The following is an 18,768-nucleotide window of genomic DNA, read 5'->3' on the forward strand; positions in this document are numbered from 1 at the left end:
CCTAGGAAGGCTCTCACCTCCGTCTGGGTTTTGGGCGCCTCCCAATTCAGGATGGTTTCTATCTTGGGCTGAAGGGGTGCCACCTGGCCACTCCCAACTTGGTGTCCCAAGTACACCACGGACCCCTGCCCGATCTGGCACTTACTCGCCTTGATCGTGAGGCCTGCCTTGCGCAGCGCCATCAACACTTCCCAGAGGTGACGCAAGTGTTCCTCCCAAGTGGAGCTGAACACGGCGATGTCATCCAGGTAGGCGGCACTGAACGAATCCAGCCCAGCCAACACCTGGTTGACCAATCTCTGGAAGGTGGCAGGGGCATTCTTCATCCCAAATGGCATGACCCGGAACTGGTAGTGCCCATCTGGGGTGGAAAATGCTGATCTCTCTTTGGCCCCCTCGGTCAAGGCGATCTGCCAATACCCAGACGTTAAATCAAACGTGCTGAGGTAGTTGGCAGCCCCTAGCCGATCGATGAGCTCATCAGCTCTGGGGATGGGGTGTGCGTCGGTCCTAGTGACCGAATTGAGTCCTCTGTAGTCCACACAGAACCGGAGTTCGGGTGTGGCTCCCGGCGCTGCAGCCTTTGGGACCAAGACCACGGGGCTGGCCCAAGGACTGCTAGAAGACTCAATTACCCCGAGGGCAAACATCTTGGAGACCTCCTCCTTGATGCAGGTCCTCACCCTGTCAGTCACCCTGTAGGCCTTGTGCCGCACAGGTGGACTATCCCCAGTGTCCAAATCATGGACGCACCAATCAGTGACACCAGGGACCAGGGAAAACAGGTCAGAAAACTGTCCCAGCAACTGGCGACAATCATCCTGTTGCTCAGGGGTCAGGGTGGAAGAGAGGATGACACCATCCACTGACCCATCTTGCTCCTTGGCTGACAGGAGGTCAGGAAGAGGTTCTGTCTCCTCTTCCATTCCAGCATCTGTTGCCAAGAGCATGCCCACTTGGGACCTCTCCAAGTGGGGCTTGAGGCGGTTGACATGTAGGACCCTTAAGGGGTTCCTAGGAGACTTCAGGTCCACCACGTAGGTAACAGGACTCTTGCGCTCCACCACCTCAAAGGGACCGGTCCACTTATCCTGGAGCGCACACGGCTCCACGGGGGCCAAGACCCATACTTTCTGTCCAGGCTGAAGCTCTACCAGAGTGGCATTCTGGTCGTACCACCGCTTCATCTCCTCCTGGCTGGCTTCCAGATTTGCCTCAGCAAGTTGCCTGAATCGCCTAGTCTGATTCCTGAAGGCCAGCATGTAACTAAATACATTCTGGGGAGGCTTCCTGGGAGATTGCTCCCAGCCTTCTTTGACCAGACTTAGAGGTCCTCTGACTGGGTGACCATACAGAAGCTCAAAGGGACTGAACCCCAGAGACTTCTGTGGCACCTCACGGTAAGCGAAGAGAAGGCATGGTAAGAGGACGTCCCACTTACGCCTCATGGCTCCTTCTAGGCCCATTATCATGCCTTTGAGGGTTCGGTTGAATCTCTCAACCAACCCGTTTCCTTGGGGGTGGTAAGGGGTGGTGAACTTGTAGGTTACACCACACTCTTGCCAAAGAGATTTCATGTATTTGGACATGAAATTGGTACCTCGGTCAGACACCACTTCTAGAGGGAATCCCACTCGGGAGAAAATTCCCATCAGTGCCCGTCCCACCACGGGGGCCGTCACTGTCCTTAGAGGAATGGCTTCCGGGTACCGGGTGGCATGGTCCACCAGGACCAGGATGAACCTATTGCCCATCGCTGTCCTGGGGTCCAGTGGCCCTACAATGTCAATCCCCACTCGCTGGAATGGGGTACCGACCACAGGGAATGGCTGGAGTGGAGCCTTCTGCTTCCTTCCACTCTTTCCACTTGCCTGGCAAGTCTGGCATGTCCTGCAGTGAGTATCTGAACTCCTGCGCATTTGAGGCCAATAAAAGTGGGTGACAAGCCTTTCAAAGGTCTTGTCCTGCCCCAAATGCCCTGCCAATGGCACATCGTGAGCCAGCCCCAGTAGGAAGGCTCTGAAGTCCTGGGGTACCACCAGCGCACGGGCTGACCCAGGCTCAGCAACCTTAGGCTCTGTATATAGGAGGTCGTTCTCCCAGTAAACGAAATGCGATCCTGACTGATCACCTGCGGCCTGGTCTGCAGCCTGCTGCCGCATACCCACGAGAGAAGGGCACTCCTTCTGTGCCTTGCAAAAGTCCTCCCTGGTGGGACCCCCTTCCTGCTGCCAATGGGTCAGCTCCGGCAGGTCTCCCAGTTCAGCTATCTGCTCCCCTGTAGGCTCCAGGGCATCCCCCTCAAGGTCTGCTTCCTCCTGGACCGTGGGAACTTCAGGGGCCGGCTTCCCACGCCCCTTGCTCCTTCTCTCTGAGGCCGGTTCCTGGGCCTCCCTCTCAGGCTCCAGGACCTCTTGAGTACCTCTACTGGCTGCCATGGACCGTGTGGTGACACACGCCCAATCCGGCATACCCAACATCTCCAGGTGAGCACTCCGCTCCACCTTAGCCCAAGGTGAGCTCTCCAAATCGTTCCCTAACAAACAGTCTACAGGCATGGCGGGCCTCACAGCTACCTGAAGAGTACCAGAGACCCCCCCCCACTCAAAGGGAACCTGAGCCACCTTGCAGTGTCTCTCTGTGTTGTCAGCGGCAACAACGGGATAGAATGCATTGGGGACCACCTGCTCCTGAGACACCAGGTGACACCTGACAGCTGTCACACTGGCTCCTGTATCTCTAAGAGCTTCCACTCTATGGCCATTTATGGTCACCCACTGCCTGTACTACTTAGTGTTCTCAGGCAGCTGGGTTGGAGGGACCACTTCACGGTCTCCCAGCGAGACCAGGGACATCTCTGCGGGACCCCACCCACCTTGGACATCCCTCTCCTCCCCCAAGGCTACACTAGTCACCTGCCGGGGTGGAGCACCAGTGGGTGCTGGTTTACCAAACAATGGACACTTTACATCAGAGGCAAAATGCCCCAAATTGTTACACCTGTAACATCTTACGGGCCCCTTTTGAACAGGAGGACCTGTCGGGGCCCCGGTCGGTTTCTGGGGTGGGGGAGGCTGAGAACCCTTCCCTTGGTTCCCTTGGGGACTATTTTGGGGCCCTTTTTGGAACTGCTTCTGTTTACCCCTGTCCCCCCCACTCTTCTGCTGGGGACCCTGCCCACCTTTGGCGGAATCTCCCACGGTACCCTTGTGGACCCTGGTACTGACCCAGCGGTCCGCCTCCTCAGCAAGCTTCCTCGGGTTAGTCAGCTTACTATCTATCAGGTGCTGGCGTAGCTCAGGAAAACAATTACTGGACAAGTGCTCCCATGCCATTAGATCAAGAAGCCCTTGATAATCATTCACCTTACTACCCTTTACCCAACCATCCAGCGCTCTGCAAAAGAAAGTCATATACTCCACATACGTACTATTGGGAATCTTAGTGCAACCCCTGAACCTCTGTCTATATAACTCAGGGGTCAACCCATACCTAGCCATCAATGCTTCCTTCATATGGGCATAAGAATTACGAACATCAACAGGTAAATCTAACAGTGTGTCCCGCCCTTCACTCAGGAACCTTCCCCACAACCCCGCTCCCCAATCTTTCTCAGGGACCCGGTGGGAAGACATGGCTACCTCGTAGGCTCTGAACCACTGCCCGATGTCGTCATTCCTGAAGAACTCCTTCACTACATCCTTGGGAATATAAACTCTTGGTTCCGCCGGTACTGGCGGTGTGCTGCCACCAGAGGGATTAAGCTCCAAACTTTTTGCTTTCAGCTCCAGCTCCCTCAGCTTCATGTCATGCTCTAATTGTAGTTTCTTTTCTTCCATGGCTAATCTTTGTTTTTCCATATCCATCTGCCCATGAAGTTTTGCCATTTCCACCTCGTGTGCCCGGGTTGCGGCCCTGTCTGCCAACTCTTCTGGCGACAGGCACCTGCCAAACTCATGGACACTTTCTGGTGGAACCACTTCCACCTGATTCTCTGGTGCCTTTGACTCATACCAGGCCCTCAGCGCCTTCACAAATTGGGTCTTGTTTTTCAATCCAGTCTGGGCAATCCTGAACTTGGAGCAAAGACCTTTCAAGTCTTCATTGGTACGATTCAGAAGTGCGTCTTCTTCCCAATCTACGTCTTCAAATCCAGAGATTATGGAAGCCGCCCTTCCGGCGGAAAGTGAACCAGGCATGGCTCTAACAACGGAGACTCTTGGCAAAACAAAAACAAATGCTAGCCTTGTGGCTGTGTTATTGGTCTGCTCTCACTACGTGGTGATCAGTGATTCACTATACGCAAACCACAAATGCAAATCCGTAAATCCTCACCGCTGCCACCAATGTTAGAAATGAGGGGGCTCTGGTTGACGCAGGTGTGAACCCACAACAAGCAGGGACCCTTTACTTCTTGTCAGGGCGAAGGATGACTCCCCAGAATAACCCCTGCTCACCCTCTAGGTGCGTGGCGCGAGCAGTCTAGGCTAAGTCTCAGGCGTACACGGTTAAGCAAATGCAATTACACATACAGTAAACCCCTTGCATGCACCACAAACGGACACCAATCAGGAGGTATATAAAAATAAGCTTTTATGTAGATTCAGCAGACTCAAATACAAGGCCCAGTAACGTTGAACTGATGGGGCCACAATTCGCAGGAATACGGTAAAGTTCTCTTGGTTTTACGGAAAGTTCTTTAGGCGGGCACAAGGTAACTGTAGGCCTCAGCGCACTTCGTGCTGAGGCAGCGCCCAGGGAGCACACAGCAGAGGACAGGGAAATAAGAACGTTGCGGACCCTGGATCCGATGCGAGCTCGCGGTCGAGGTCGTAAGTACAGTACCTTGTTTCTTGACGCAAAGGCGGGTGCGGGATTTCAGCGGCTCTTCGACAGAAGAGCGAGGCGGCGTCCGGGGCTCCCACACTTCACGAGGGTGTCTGATCTTCAGGCTCACGACAAGAGCGGGGTGTTGCAGGTGGCGTGTGAACAAAGCGGGGCAGCCGGGCACGCAGATACGTCCGGGCCGTCCGAGGCTTGGAGATGCTCACAAACGCCGATTCCGGCGGGAGGGTGAAGGTGCACAGCGAGCCTCCAACGAGCGAGGTGACGGGGCAGCCCAGCACAGCGTAGGGGGAGCGGCTCCGATCGAGCGAGGCTCTTCCCAAGGCGGGGGCGGCTAAGCAGTCCTGGTCACGGCTCAGGGAGGGACTGGGCACGAGGGTCACAGCTCCGGCGAGGGAAAGGACACCACAGTCCAGCAGCAGGCGAGTGAAGATCAGGTAGAGCCCAATGGTCCTGGGGCTCAGTTCAGGGGGCAAGCTCAGTTCCAAGCCCTTGGAGATCGTTTTGGAAAAGCACAAGTCTTGAAAGTAAAAGTAAAGTAAAAGTCTTCAGCAACAGTTTCTCTTCTCTCCTTTGGCAGCAAGGTCACCACTGCAGGCCAATCCCCCAGGTTAGGGACAGTCTTCCTCCTACAGCTTTCCCGGTGCCTCCTCCTCAGGCAGAGATTCTTCTTGGTCAAAAGCGGATCTAGTTTCTTAGGAGCAGGGCTCCTCCATTTATACCACAAATCTTTTGTTCTCCCAGGCCAGGGGGGCCCTTGCCTAGTTCAGTCCGGTTTCTGAGCACTTTGTTTACGTGATGCAGGCTTCTCCTTTCAGAGTGCAGGGCAGAGTCATCAGACGCTCCACAGGGGGTGGAGCCGGCATCGAGGTAGCGGAGCACTGTCCTATTCAGAGCCTAGGAGCACTCCTCCCACCCATCTACCTGTCGATCGTCCTATTCATACCAGGCTACCTAGCCCTGCCCATCTGGGTTCCCCCCGCCCTGTCACTCACACCAGCCAGACATCAGATACACAACACGCAGAGGCGGCTGAAAGGTTTAGGCAAGCAAAGGCCAACTTTCTAAAAGCGGCATTTGCAAACCCGGAATATTAAAATAAACCTTGCGAAAAGATGTACCTTATTATTCCGAGTTCAGGCATACTAAACTCGATCTCCTACCATGTTCCCTGGGTCGGTTAGGATCATAGGGTGTAATAATCCAGGCCGCCCATACTGGCCTATGGGAACAGGGTAGCCTTGCAGTAGTGAACAGCATTGGCGGTAATTCACTACTAGGACATGCCACGCATCCAGGCTTGTCCTACCTTAGGCGTACAATGCACCCTGCCCGTGGGCCTACCAGAGGGGTGACTAACATGCAGCTAAGGGAAGGTTTCAGGGACCGGCAAGTGTGGGCACTTGTCGGTCGGCGTGTCAGTACCAGACTGCACGCAGGTTCTGCGATGGCAGACCTTAGACGTATTTTACCGGCCGCATCTGGGGGTGGCACAACCCGTGCTGCAAGCCCACCAGCGGTGTTTGCCTTTACATGCCCTGGCGCTCCTGGCGCACTTTACTGGGGTCTGATAGTAAATCAAAGAATCCAATCATGGAATCCAACCAACATATACAATTTACATAGGGAGCACTCACACCGTGACACTGGTTGGCAGTGGCACAGCGCGCTGAGCGGCCAACACCATAAAAACACATGAGGCACAGCGACAAAAAGAGGAAGGGAGACTCACACCAAGGTGCCAGGTCTAACAGTGGGCTAAAGAACGGTGATGGATTAAACCAAGATCAGTTGACTGGGGGTGAGGGCTTGCAACGTTCAACACTCCGTCCATCATTCCCTTTGGTTTTGCTTTGTTTGCCATAAGTTGGCAGGGTATGCTCAGACGTGAGTCCCTTGCTCACTTTGCCACTGGATTCAAGCAAGCCTGGCTGAAGACGGCTAAAATGCCAGAAACCGGTCCTAGGAAGCTTGTTTCCGGTCCACGGAAGACATGGCTTGACAGTTTGGGCTGGACTGTTCCCATGAGGCACAGGGTCAGACTGATTTGCATATGGCCATGTCTGAACTGGGGTGGCAGAGTGGGCTAAAGAACGGTGATGGATTAAACCCAGATCAGTTCACTGGGGGTGAGTGCTTGCAATGTTCAATACTCCGTCCATCATTCCCTTTGGTTTTGCTTTGTTCGCCGTAATTTGGCAGGGTATGCTCAGACGTGAGTCCCTTGCTCACTTTGCCACTGGATTCAAGCAAGCCTGGCTGAAAACGGCTGAAATGCCAGAAAACGGTCCTAGGAAGCTTGTTTCCGGTCCATGGAAGACATGGCTTGGTAGTTTGGGCTGGACTGTTCCCATGAGGCACAAGGCCAGACTGATTTGCATATAGCCATGTCTGAACTGGGGTGGCAGAGTGAGCTAAAGAACGGTGATGGATTAAACCCAGATCAGTTGACTGGGGGTGAGTGCTTGCAATGTTCAACACTCCGTCCATCATTCCCTTTGGTTTTGCTTTGTTCACCATAAGTTGGCAGGGTATGCTCAGACGTGAGTCCCTTGCTCACTTTGCCACTGGATTCAAGCAAGTCTGCCTTAGGATGGCTGAAATACCAGAAACCGGTCCTAGGAAGCTTGTTTACAGTCCAGGGAAGACATGGCTTGGCAGTTCGGGCTGGACTGTTCCCATGAGGCACAGGGTCAGACTGATTTGCATATGGCCATGTCTGAACTGAAGTGGCAGAGTGGGCTAAACAACAGTGATGGATTAAACCCAGATCAGTTGACTGGAGGTGAGTGCTTGCAATGTTCAACACTCCGTCCATCATTCCCTTTGGTTTTGCTTTGTTCGCCATAAGTTGGCAGGGTATGTTCAGACGTGAGTCCCTTGCTCAGTTTGCCACTGGATTCAAGCAAGCCTGGCTGAAGACGGCTGAAATGCCAGAAACCGGTCCTAGGAAGCTTGTTTCTGATCCAGGGAAGACATGGCTTGGCAGTTCGGGCTGGACTGTTCCCATGAGGCACAGGGTCAGACTGATTTGCATATGGCCATGTCTGAACTGGGGTGGCAGAGTGGGCTGGGGTGGCAGAGTGGGCTAAAGAACGGTGATGGATTAAACACAGATCAGTTGACTGGGGGTGAGTGCTTGCAATGTTCAACACTCCGTCCATCATTCCCTTTGGTTTTGCTTTGTTCGCCATAAGTTGGCAGGGTATGCTCAGACGTGAGTACTTTCCTCACTTTGCCAGTGGATTCAAGCAAGCCTGGCTGAAAATGGCTGAAATGCAGAAACTGGTCCTAGGAAGCTTGTTTCCGGTCCAGAGAAGACATGGCTTGGCAGCTCGGGCTGGACTGTTCCCATGTGGCACAGAGTCAGGCTGATTTGCATATGGCCATGTCTGAACTGGGGTGGCAGAGTGGGTTAAAGAACGGTGATGGATTAAACCCAGATCAGTTGACTGGGGGTGAGTGCTTGCAATGTTCAACACTCCGTCCATCATTCCCTTTGGTTTTTTTTTTCTTCGCGATAAGTTGGCAGGGTATGCTCAGACGTGAGTCCCTTGCTCACTTTGCCACTGGATTCAAGCAAGCCTGGCTGAAGACGGCTGAAATGCAGAAACCGGTCCTAGGAAACTTGTTTCCGGTCCAAGGAAGACATGGCTTGGCAGTTCGGGCTGGACTGTTCCCATGAGGCACAGGGTCAGACTGATTTGCCTATGGCCATGTCTGAACTGGGGTGGCAGAGTGGGCTAAAGAACGGAGATGGATTATACCCAGATCAGTTGACTGGGGGTGAGGGCTTGCAATGTTCAACACTCCGTCCATCATTTCCTTTGGTTTTGCTTTGTTCGCCATAAGTTGGCAGGGTATGCTCAGACGTGAGTCCCTTGCTCACTTCGCCACTGGATTCAAGCAAGCCTGGCTTAAGATCGTTGAAATGCCAGAAACCGGTCCTAGAAAGCTTGTTTCCGGTCCAGGGAAGACATGGCTTGGCAGTTTGGGTTGGACTGTTCCCATGAGGCACAGGGTCAGACTGATTTGCATATGGCCATGTCTGAACTGGGGTGGCAGAGTGGGCTAAAGAACGGTGATGGATTATACCCAGATCAGTTGACTGGGGGTGAGTGTTTGCAATGTTCAACACTCCGTCCATCATTCCCTTTGGTTTTGCTTTGTTCGCCATAAGTGGGCAGGGTATGCTCAGACGTGAGTCCCTTTCTCACTTTGCCACTGGGTTCAAGCAAGCCTGGCTGAAGACGGCTGAAATGCCAGAAACCGGTACTAGGAAGCTTGTTTCCTGTCCAGGGAAGACATGGCTTGGCAGTTCGGGCTGGACTGTTGCCATGAGGCACAGGGTCAGACTGATTTGCATATGGCCATGTCTGAACTGGGGTGGCAGAGTGGGCTAAAGAACGGTGATGGATTAAACCCAGATCAGTTGACTGGGGGTGAGGGCTTGCAACGTTCAACACTCCGTCCATCATTCCCTTTGGTTTTGCTTTGTTTGCCATAAGTTGGCAGGGTATGCTCAGACGTGAGTCCCTTGCTCACTTTGCCACTGGATTCAAGCAAGCCTGGCTGAAGACGGCTAAAATGCCAGAAACCGGTCCTAGGAAGCTTGTTTACGGTCCACGGAAGACATGGCTTGACAGTTTGGGCTGGACTGTTCCCATGAGGCACAGGGTCAGACTGATTTGCATATGGCCATGTCTGAACTGGGGTGGCAGAGTGGGCTAAAGAACGGTGATGGATTAAACCCAGATCAGTTCACTGGGGGTGAGTGCTTGCAATGTTCAACACTCCGTCCATCATTCCCTTTGGTTTTGCTTTGTTCGCCGTAATTTGGCAGGGTATGCTCAGACGTGAGTCCCTTGCTCACTTTGCCACTGGATTCAAGCAAGCCTGGCTGAAAACGGCTGAAATGCCAGAAAACGGTCCTAGGAAGCTTGTTTCCGGTCCATGGAAGACATGGCTTGGCAGTTTGGGCTGGACTGTTCCCATGAGGCACAAGGCCAGACTGATTTGCATATAGCCATGTCTGAACTGGGGTGGCAGAGTGAGCTAAAGAACGGTGATGGATTAAACCCAGATCAGTTGACTGGGGGTGAGTGCTTGCAATGTTCAACACTCCGTCCATCATTCCCTTTGGTTTTGCTTTGTTCACCATAAGTTGGCAGGGTATGCTCAGACGTGAGTCCCTTGCTCACTTTGCCACTGGATTCAAGCAAGTCTGCCTTAAGACGGCTGAAATACCAGAAACCGGTCCTAGGAAGCTTGTTTACAGTCCAGGGAAGACATGGCTTGGCAGTTCGGGCTGGACTGTTCCCATGAGGCACAGGGTCAGACTGATTTGCATATGGCCATGTCTGAACTGAGGTGGCAGAGTGGGCTAAAGAACAGTGATGGATTAAACCCAGATCAGTTGACTGGAGGTGAGTGCTTGCAATGTTCAACACTCCGTCCATCATTCCCTTTGGTTTTGCTTTGTTCGCCATAAGTTGGCAGGGTATGTTCAGACGTGAGTCCCTTGCTCAGTTTGCCACTGGATTCAAGCAAGCCTGGCTGAAGACGGCTGAAATGCCAGAAACCGGTCCTAGGAAGCTTGTTTCTGATCCAGGGAAGACATGGCTTGGCAGTTCGGGCTGGACGGTTCCCATGAGGCACAGGGTCAGACTGATTTGCATATCGCCATGTCTGAACTGGGGTGGCAGAGTGGGCTGGGGTGGCAGAGTGGGCTAAAGAACGGTGATGGATTAAACACAGATCAGCTGACTGGGGGTGAGTGCTTGCAATGTTCAACACTCCGTCCATCATTCCCTTTGGTTTTGCTTTGTTCGCCATAAGTTGGCAGGGTATGCTCAGACGTGAGTACTTTGCTCACTTTGCCACTGGATTCAAGCAAGCCTGGCTGAAAACGGCTGAAATGCAGAAACTGGTCCTAGGAAGCTTGTTTCCGGTCCAGAGAAGACATGGCTTGGCAGCTCGGGCTGGACTGTTCCCATGTGGCACAGAGTCAGGCTGATTTGCATATGGCCATGTCTGAACTGGGGTGGCAGAGTGGGTTAAAGAACGGTGATGGATTAAACCCAGATCAGTTGACTGGGGGTGAGTGCTTGCAATGTTCAACACTCCGTCCATCATTCCCTTTGTTTTTTTTTTCTTCGCGATAAGTTGGCAGGGTATGCTCAGACGTGAGTCCCTAGCTCACTTTGCCAATGGATTCAAGCAAGCCTGGCTGAAGACGGCTGAAATGCAGAAACCGGTCCTAGGAAACTTGTTTCCGGTCCAGAGAAGACATGGCTTGGCAGTTCGGGCTGGACTGTTCCCATGAGGCACAGGGTCAGACTGATTTGCCTATGGCCATGTCTGAACTGGGGTGGCAGAGTGGGCTAAAGAACGGTGATGGATTAAACCCAGATCAGTTGACTGGGGGTGAGGGCTTGCAATGTTCAACACTCCGTCCATCATTCCCTTTTGTTTTGCTTTGTTCGCCATAAGTTGGCAGGGTATGCTCAGACGTGAGTCCCTTGCTCACTTTGCCACTGGATTCAAGCAAGCCTGGTTGAAGACGGCTGAAATGCCAGAAACCGGTCCTAGGAAGCTTGTTTCCGGTCCAGGGAAGACATGGCTTGGCAGTTCGGGCTGGACTGTTCCCATGAGGCACAGGGTCAAACTGATTTGCATATGGCCATGTCTGAACTGGGGTGGCAGAGTGGGCTAAAGAACAGTGATGGATTAAACCCAGATCAGTTGACTGGGGGTGAGTGCTTGCAATGTTCCACACTCCGTCCATCATTCCCTTTGGTTTTGCTTTGTTTGCCATAAGTTGGCAGGGTATGCTCAGACGTGAGTCCCTTGCTCACTTTGCCACTGGATTCAAGCAAGCCTGGCTGAAGACGGCTGAAATGCAGATACCGGGCTTCGGAAGTTTACTTCCGGTCCAGGGAAGACATGGCTTGGCAGTTCGGGCTGGACTGTTCCCATGAGGCACATAGTCAGGCTGATTTGCATATGGCCATGTCTGAACTGGGGTGGCAGAGTGGGCTAAAGAACAGTGATGGATTAAACCCAGATCAGTTGACTGTGAGTGAGTGCTTGCAATGTTCAACACTCCGTCCATCATTCCCTTTGGTTTTATTTTGTTCGCCATAAGTTGGCAGGGTATGCTCAGACGTGAGTCCCTTGCTCACTTTGCCACTGGATTCAAGCAAGCCTGGCTGAAGATGGCTGAAATGCCAGAAACCGGTCCTAGGAAACTTGTTTCCGGTCCAGGGAAGACATGGCTTGGCAGTTCAGGCTGGACTGTTCCCATGAGGCACAGGGTCAGACTGATTTGCATATGGCCATGTCTGAACTGGGGTGGCAGAGTGGGCTAAAGAACGGTGATGGATTAAACCCAGATCAGTTGACTGGGGATGAGGGCTTGCAACGTTCAACACTCCGTCCATCATTCCCTTTGGTTTTGCTTTGTTTGCCATAAGTTGGCAGGGTATGCTCAGGCGTGAGTCCCTTGCTCACTTCGCCACTGGATTCAAGCAAGCCTGGCTTAAGACGGCTGAAATGCCAGAAACCAGTCCTAGGAAGCTTGTTTCCGGTCCAGGGAAGACATGGCTTGGCAGTTTGGGCTGGACTGTTCCCATGAGGCACAGGGTCAGACTGATTTGCATATGGCCATGTCTGAACTGGGGTGGCAGAGTGGGCTAAAAAACGGTGATGGATTAAACCCAGATCAGTTGACTGGGGGTGAGTGCTTGCAATGTTCAACACTCCATCCATCATTCCCTTTGGTTTTGCTTTGTTCGCCATAAGTGGGCAGGGTATGCTCAGACGTGAGTCCCTTGCTCAGTTTGCCACTGGATTCAAGCAAGCCTGGCTGAAGACGGCTGAAATGCCAGAAACCGGTCCTAGGAAGCTTGTTTCCAGTCCAGGGAAGACATGGCTTGGCAGTTCGGGCCGGACTGTTGCCATGAGGCACAGGGTCAGACTGATTTGCATATGGCCATGTCTGAACTGGGTTGGCAGAGTGGGCTAAAAAACGGTGATGGATTAAACCCAGATCAGTTGACTGGGGGTGAGGGCTTGCAACGTTCAACACTCCGTCCATCATTCCCTTTGGTTTTGCTTTGTTTGCCATAAGTTGGCAGGGTATGCTCAGACGTGAGTCCCTTGCTCACTTTGCCACTGGATTCAAGCAAGCCTGGCTGAAAACGGCTGAAATGCCAGAAAACGGTCCTAGGAAGCTTGTTTCCGGTCCATGGAAGACATGGCTTGGTAGTTTGGGCTGGACTGTTCCCATGAGGCACAAGGCCAGACTGATTTGCATATAGCCATGTCTGAACTGGGGTGGCAGAGTGAGCTAAAGAACGGTGATGGATTAAACCCAGATCAGTTGACTGGGGGTGAGTGCTTGCAATGTTCAACACTCCGTCCATCATTCCCTTTGGTTTTGCTTTGTTCACCATAAGTTGGCAGGGTATGCTCAGACGTGAGTCCCTTGCTCACTTTGCCACTGGATTCAAGCAAGTCTGCCTTAGGATGGCTGAAATACCAGAAACCGGTCCTAGGAAGCTTGTTTACAGTCCAGGGAAGACATGGCTTGGCAGTTCGGGCTGGACTGTTCCCATGAGGCACAGGGTCAGACTGATTTGCATATGGCCATGTCTGAACTGAAGTGGCAGAGTGGGCTAAAGAACAGTGATGGATTAAACCCAGATCAGTTGACTGGAGGTGAGTGCTTGCAATGTTCAACACTCCGTCCATCATTCCCTTTGGTTTTGCTTTGTTCGCCATAAGTTGGCAGGGTATGTTCAGACGTGAGTCCCTTGCTCAGTTTGCCACTGGATTCAAGCAAGCCTGGCTGAAGACGGCTGAAATGCCAGAAACCGGTCCTAGGAAGCTTGTTTCTGATCCAGGGAAGACATGGCTTGGCAGTTCGGGCTGGACTGTTCCCATGAGGCACAGGGTCAGACTGATTTGCATATGGCCATGTCTGAACTGGGGTGGCAGAGTGGGCTGGGGTGGCAGAGTGGGCTAAAGAACGGTGATGGATTAAACACAGATCAGTTGACTGGGGGTGAGTGCTTGCAATGTTCAACACTCCGTCCATCATTCCCTTTGGTTTTGCTTTGTTCGCCATAAGTTGGCAGGGTATGCTCAGACGTGAGTACTTTCCTCACTTTGCCAGTGGATTCAAGCAAGCCTGGCTGAAAACGGCTGAAATGCAGAAACTGGTCCTAGGAAGCTTGTTTCCGGTCCAGAGAAGACATGGCTTGGCAGCTCGGGCTGGACTGTTCCCATGTGGCACAGAGTCAGGCTGATTTGCATATGGCCATGTCTGAACTGGGGTGGCAGAGTGGGTTAAAGAACGGTGATGGATTAAACCCAGATCAGTTGACTGGGGGTGAGTGCTTGCAATGTTCAACACTCCGTCCATCATTCCCTTTGGTTTTTTTTTTCTTCGCGATAAGTTGGCAGGGTATGCTCAGACGTGAGTCCCTTGCTCACTTTGCCACTGGATTCAAGCAAGCCTGGCTGAAGACGGCTGAAATGCAGAAACCGGTCCTAGGAAACTTGTTTCCGGTCCAAGGAAGACATGGCTTGGCAGTTCGGGCTGGACTGTTCCCATGAGGCACAGGGTCAGACTGATTTGCCTATGGCCATGTCTGAACTGGGGTGGCAGAGTGGGCTAAAGAACGGAGATGGATTATACCCAGATCAGTTGACTGGGGGTGAGGGCTTGCAATGTTCAACACTCCGTCCATCATTTCCTTTGGTTTTGCTTTGTTCGCCATAAGTTGGCAGGGTATGCTCAGACGTGAGTCCCTTGCTCACTTCGCCACTGGATTCAAGCAAGCCTGGCTTAAGATCGTTGAAATGCCAGAAACCGGTCCTAGAAAGCTTGTTTCCGGTCCAGGGAAGACATGGCTTGGCAGTTTGGGTTGGACTGTTCCCATGAGGCACAGGGTCAGACTGATTTGCATATGGCCATGTCTGAACTGGGGTGGCAGAGTGGGCTAAAGAACGGTGATGGATTATACCCAGATCAGTTGACTGGGGGTGAGTGTTTGCAATGTTCAACACTCCGTCCATCATTCCCTTTGGTTTTGCTTTGTTCGCCATAAGTGGGCAGGGTATGCTCAGACGTGAGTCCCTTGCTCACTTTGCCACTGGGTTCAAGCAAGCCTGGCTGAAGACGGCTGAAATGCCAGAAACCGGTACTAGGAAGCTTGTTTCCTGTCCAGGGAAGACATGGCTTGGCAGTTCGGGCTGGACTGTTGCCATGAGGCACAGGGTCAGACTGATTTGCATATGGCCATGTCTGAACTGGGGTGGCAGAGTGGGCTAAAGAACGGTGATGGATTAAACCCAGATCAGTTGACTGGGGGTGAGGGCTTGCAACGTTCAACACTCCGTCCATCATTCCCTTTGGTTTTGCTTTGTTTGCCATAAGTTGGCAGGGTATGCTCAGACGTGAGTCCCTTGCTCACTTTGCCACTGGATTCAAGCAAGCCTGGCTGAAGACGGCTAAAATGCCAGAAACCGGTCCTAGGAAGCTTGTTTACGGTCCACGGAAGACATGGCTTGACAGTTTGGGCTGGACTGTTCCCATGAGGCACAGGGTCAGACTGATTTGCATATGGCCATGTCTGAACTGGGGTGGCAGAGTGGGCTAAAGAACGGTGATGGATTAAACCCAGATCAGTTCACTGGGGGTGAGTGCTTGCAATGTTCAACACTCCGTCCATCATTCCCTTTGGTTTTGCTTTGTTCGCCGTAATTTGGCAGGGTATGCTCAGACGTGAGTCCCTTGCTCACTTTGCCACTGGATTCAAGCAAGCCTGGCTGAAAACGGCTGAAATGCCAGAAAACGGTCCTAGGAAGCTTGTTTCCGGTCCATGGAAGACATGGCTTGGCAGTTTGGGCTGGACTGTTCCCATGAGGCACAAGGCCAGACTGATTTGCATATAGCCATGTCTGAACTGGGGTGGCAGAGTGAGCTAAAGAACGGTGATGGATTAAACCCAGATCAGTTGACTGGGGGTGAGTGCTTGCAATGTTCAACACTCCGTCCATCATTCCCTTTGGTTTTGCTTTGTTCACCATAAGTTGGCAGGGTATGCTCAGACGTGAGTCCCTTGCTCACTTTGCCACTGGATTCAAGCAAGTCTGCCTTAAGACGGCTGAAATACCAGAAACCGGTCCTAGGAAGCTTGTTTACAGTCCAGGGAAGACATGGCTTGGCAGTTCGGGCTGGACTGTTCCCATGAGGCACAGGGTCAGACTGATTTGCATATGGCCATGTCTGAACTGAGGTGGCAGAGTGGGCTAAAGAACAGTGATGGATTAAACCCAGATCAGTTGACTGGAGGTGAGTGCTTGCAATGTTCAACACTCCGTCCATCATTCCCTTTGGTTTTGCTTTGTTCGCCATAAGTTGGCAGGGTATGTTCAGACGTGAGTCCCTTGCTCAGTTTGCCACTGGATTCAAGCAAGCCTGGCTGAAGACGGCTGAAATGCCAGAAACCGGTCCTAGGAAGCTTGTTTCTGATCCAGGGAAGACATGGCTTGGCAGTTCGGGCTGGACGGTTCCCATGAGGCACAGGGTCAGACTGATTTGCATATCGCCATGTCTGAACTGGGGTGGCAGAGTGGGCTGGGGTGGCAGAGTGGGCTAAAGAACGGTGATGGATTAAACACAGATCAGCTGACTGGGGGTGAGTGCTTGCAATGTTCAACACTCCGTCCATCATTCCCTTTGGTTTTGCTTTGTTCGCCATAAGTTGGCAGGGTATGCTCAGACGTGAGTACTTTGCTCACTTTGCCACTGGATTCAAGCAAGCCTGGCTGAAAACGGCTGAAATGCAGAAACTGGTCCTAGGAAGCTTGTTTCCGGTCCAGAGAAGACATGGCTTGGCAGCTCGGGCTGGACTGTTCCCATGTGGCACAGAGTCAGGCTGATTTGCATATGGCCATGTCTGAACTGGGGTGGCAGAGTGGGTTAAAGAACGGTGATGGATTAAACCCAGATCAGTTGACTGGGGGTGAGTGCTTGCAATGTTCAACACTCCGTCCATCATTCCCTTTGTTTTTTTTTTCTTCGCGATAAGTTGGCAGGGTATGCTCAGACGTGAGTCCCTAGCTCACTTTGCCAATGGATTCAAGCAAGCCTGGCTGAAGACGGCTGAAATGCAGAAACCGGTCCTAGGAAACTTGTTTCCGGTCCAGAGAAGACATGGCTTGGCAGTTCGGGCTGGACTGTTCCCATGAGGCACAGGGTCAGACTGATTTGCCTATGGCCATGTCTGAACTGGGGTGGCAGAGTGGGCTAAAGAACGGTGATGGATTAAACCCAGATCAGTTGACTGGGGGTGAGGGCTTGCAATGTTCAACACTCCGTCCATCATTCCCTTTTGTTTTGCTTTGTTCGCCATAAGTTGGCAGGGTATGCTCAGACGTGAGTCCCTTGCTCACTTTGCCACTGGATTCAAGCAAGCCTGGTTGAAGACGGCTGAAATGCCAGAAACCGGTCCTAGGAAGCTTGTTTCCGGTCCAGGGAAGACATGGCTTGGCAGTTCGGGCTGGACTGTTCCCATGAGGCACAGGGTCAAACTGATTTGCATATGGCCATGTCTGAACTGGGGTGGCAGAGTGGGCTAAAGAACAGTGATGGATTAAACCCAGATCAGTTGACTGGGGGTGAGTGCTTGCAATGTTCCACACTCCGTCCATCATTCCCTTTGGTTTTGCTTTGTTTGCCATAAGTTGGCAGGGTATGCTCAGACGTGAGTCCCTTGCTCACTTTGCCACTGGATTCAAGCAAGCCTGGCTGAAGACGGCTGAAATGCAGATACCGGGCTTCGGAAGTTTACTTCCGGTCCAGGGAAGACATGGCTTGGCAGTTCGGGCTGGACTGTTCCCATGAGGCACATAGTCAGGCTGATTTGCATATGGCCATGTCTGAACTGGGGTGGCAGAGTGGGCTAAAGAACAGTGATGGATTAAACCCAGATCAGTTGACTGTGAGTGAGTGCTTGCAATGTTCAACACTCCGTCCATCATTCCCTTTGGTTTTATTTTGTTCGCCATAAGTTGGCAGGGTATGCTCAGACGTGAGTCCCTTGCTCACTTTGCCACTGGATTCAAGCAAGCCTGGCTGAAGATGGCTGAAATGCCAGAAACCGGTCCTAGGAAACTTGTTTCCGGTCCAGGGAAGACATGGCTTGGCAGTTCAGGCTGGACTGTTCCCATGAGGCACAGGGTCAGACTGATTTGCATATGGCCATGTCTGAACTGGGGTGGCAGAGTGGGCTAAAGAACGGTGATGGATTAAACCCAGATCAGTTGACTGGGGATGAGGGCTTGCAACGTTCAACACTCCGTCCATCATTCCCTTTGGTTTTGCTTTGTTTGCCATAAGTTGGCAGGGTATGCTCAGGCGTGAGTCCCTTGCTCACTTCGCCACTGGATTCAAGCAAGCCTGGCTTAAGACGGCTGAAATGCCAGAAACCAGTCCTAGGAAGCTTGTTTCCGGTCCAGGGAAGACATGGCTTGGCAGTTTGGGCTGGACTGTTCCCATGAGGCACAGGGTCAGACTGATTTGCATATGGCCATGTCTGAACTGGGGTGGCAGAGTGGGCTAAAAAACGGTGATGGATTAAACCCAGATCAGTTGACTGGGGGTGAGTGCTTGCAATGTTCAACACTCCATCCATCATTCCCTTTGGTTTTGCTTTGTTCGCCATAAGTGGGCAGGGTATGCTCAGACGTGAGTCCCTTGCTCAGTTTGCCACTGGATTCAAGCAAGCCTGGCTGAAGACGGCTGAAATGCCAGAAACCGGTCCTAGGAAGCTTGTTTCCAGTCCAGGGAAGACATGGCTTGGCAGTTCGGGCCGGACTGTTGCCATGAGGCACAGGGTCAGACTGATTTGC

This window comes from Triturus cristatus, chromosome 4_2 (assembly GCF_964204655.1).
Source record: "Triturus cristatus chromosome 4_2, aTriCri1.1, whole genome shotgun sequence".
Classification (NCBI taxonomy): Eukaryota; Metazoa; Chordata; class Amphibia; order Caudata; family Salamandridae; genus Triturus; species Triturus cristatus.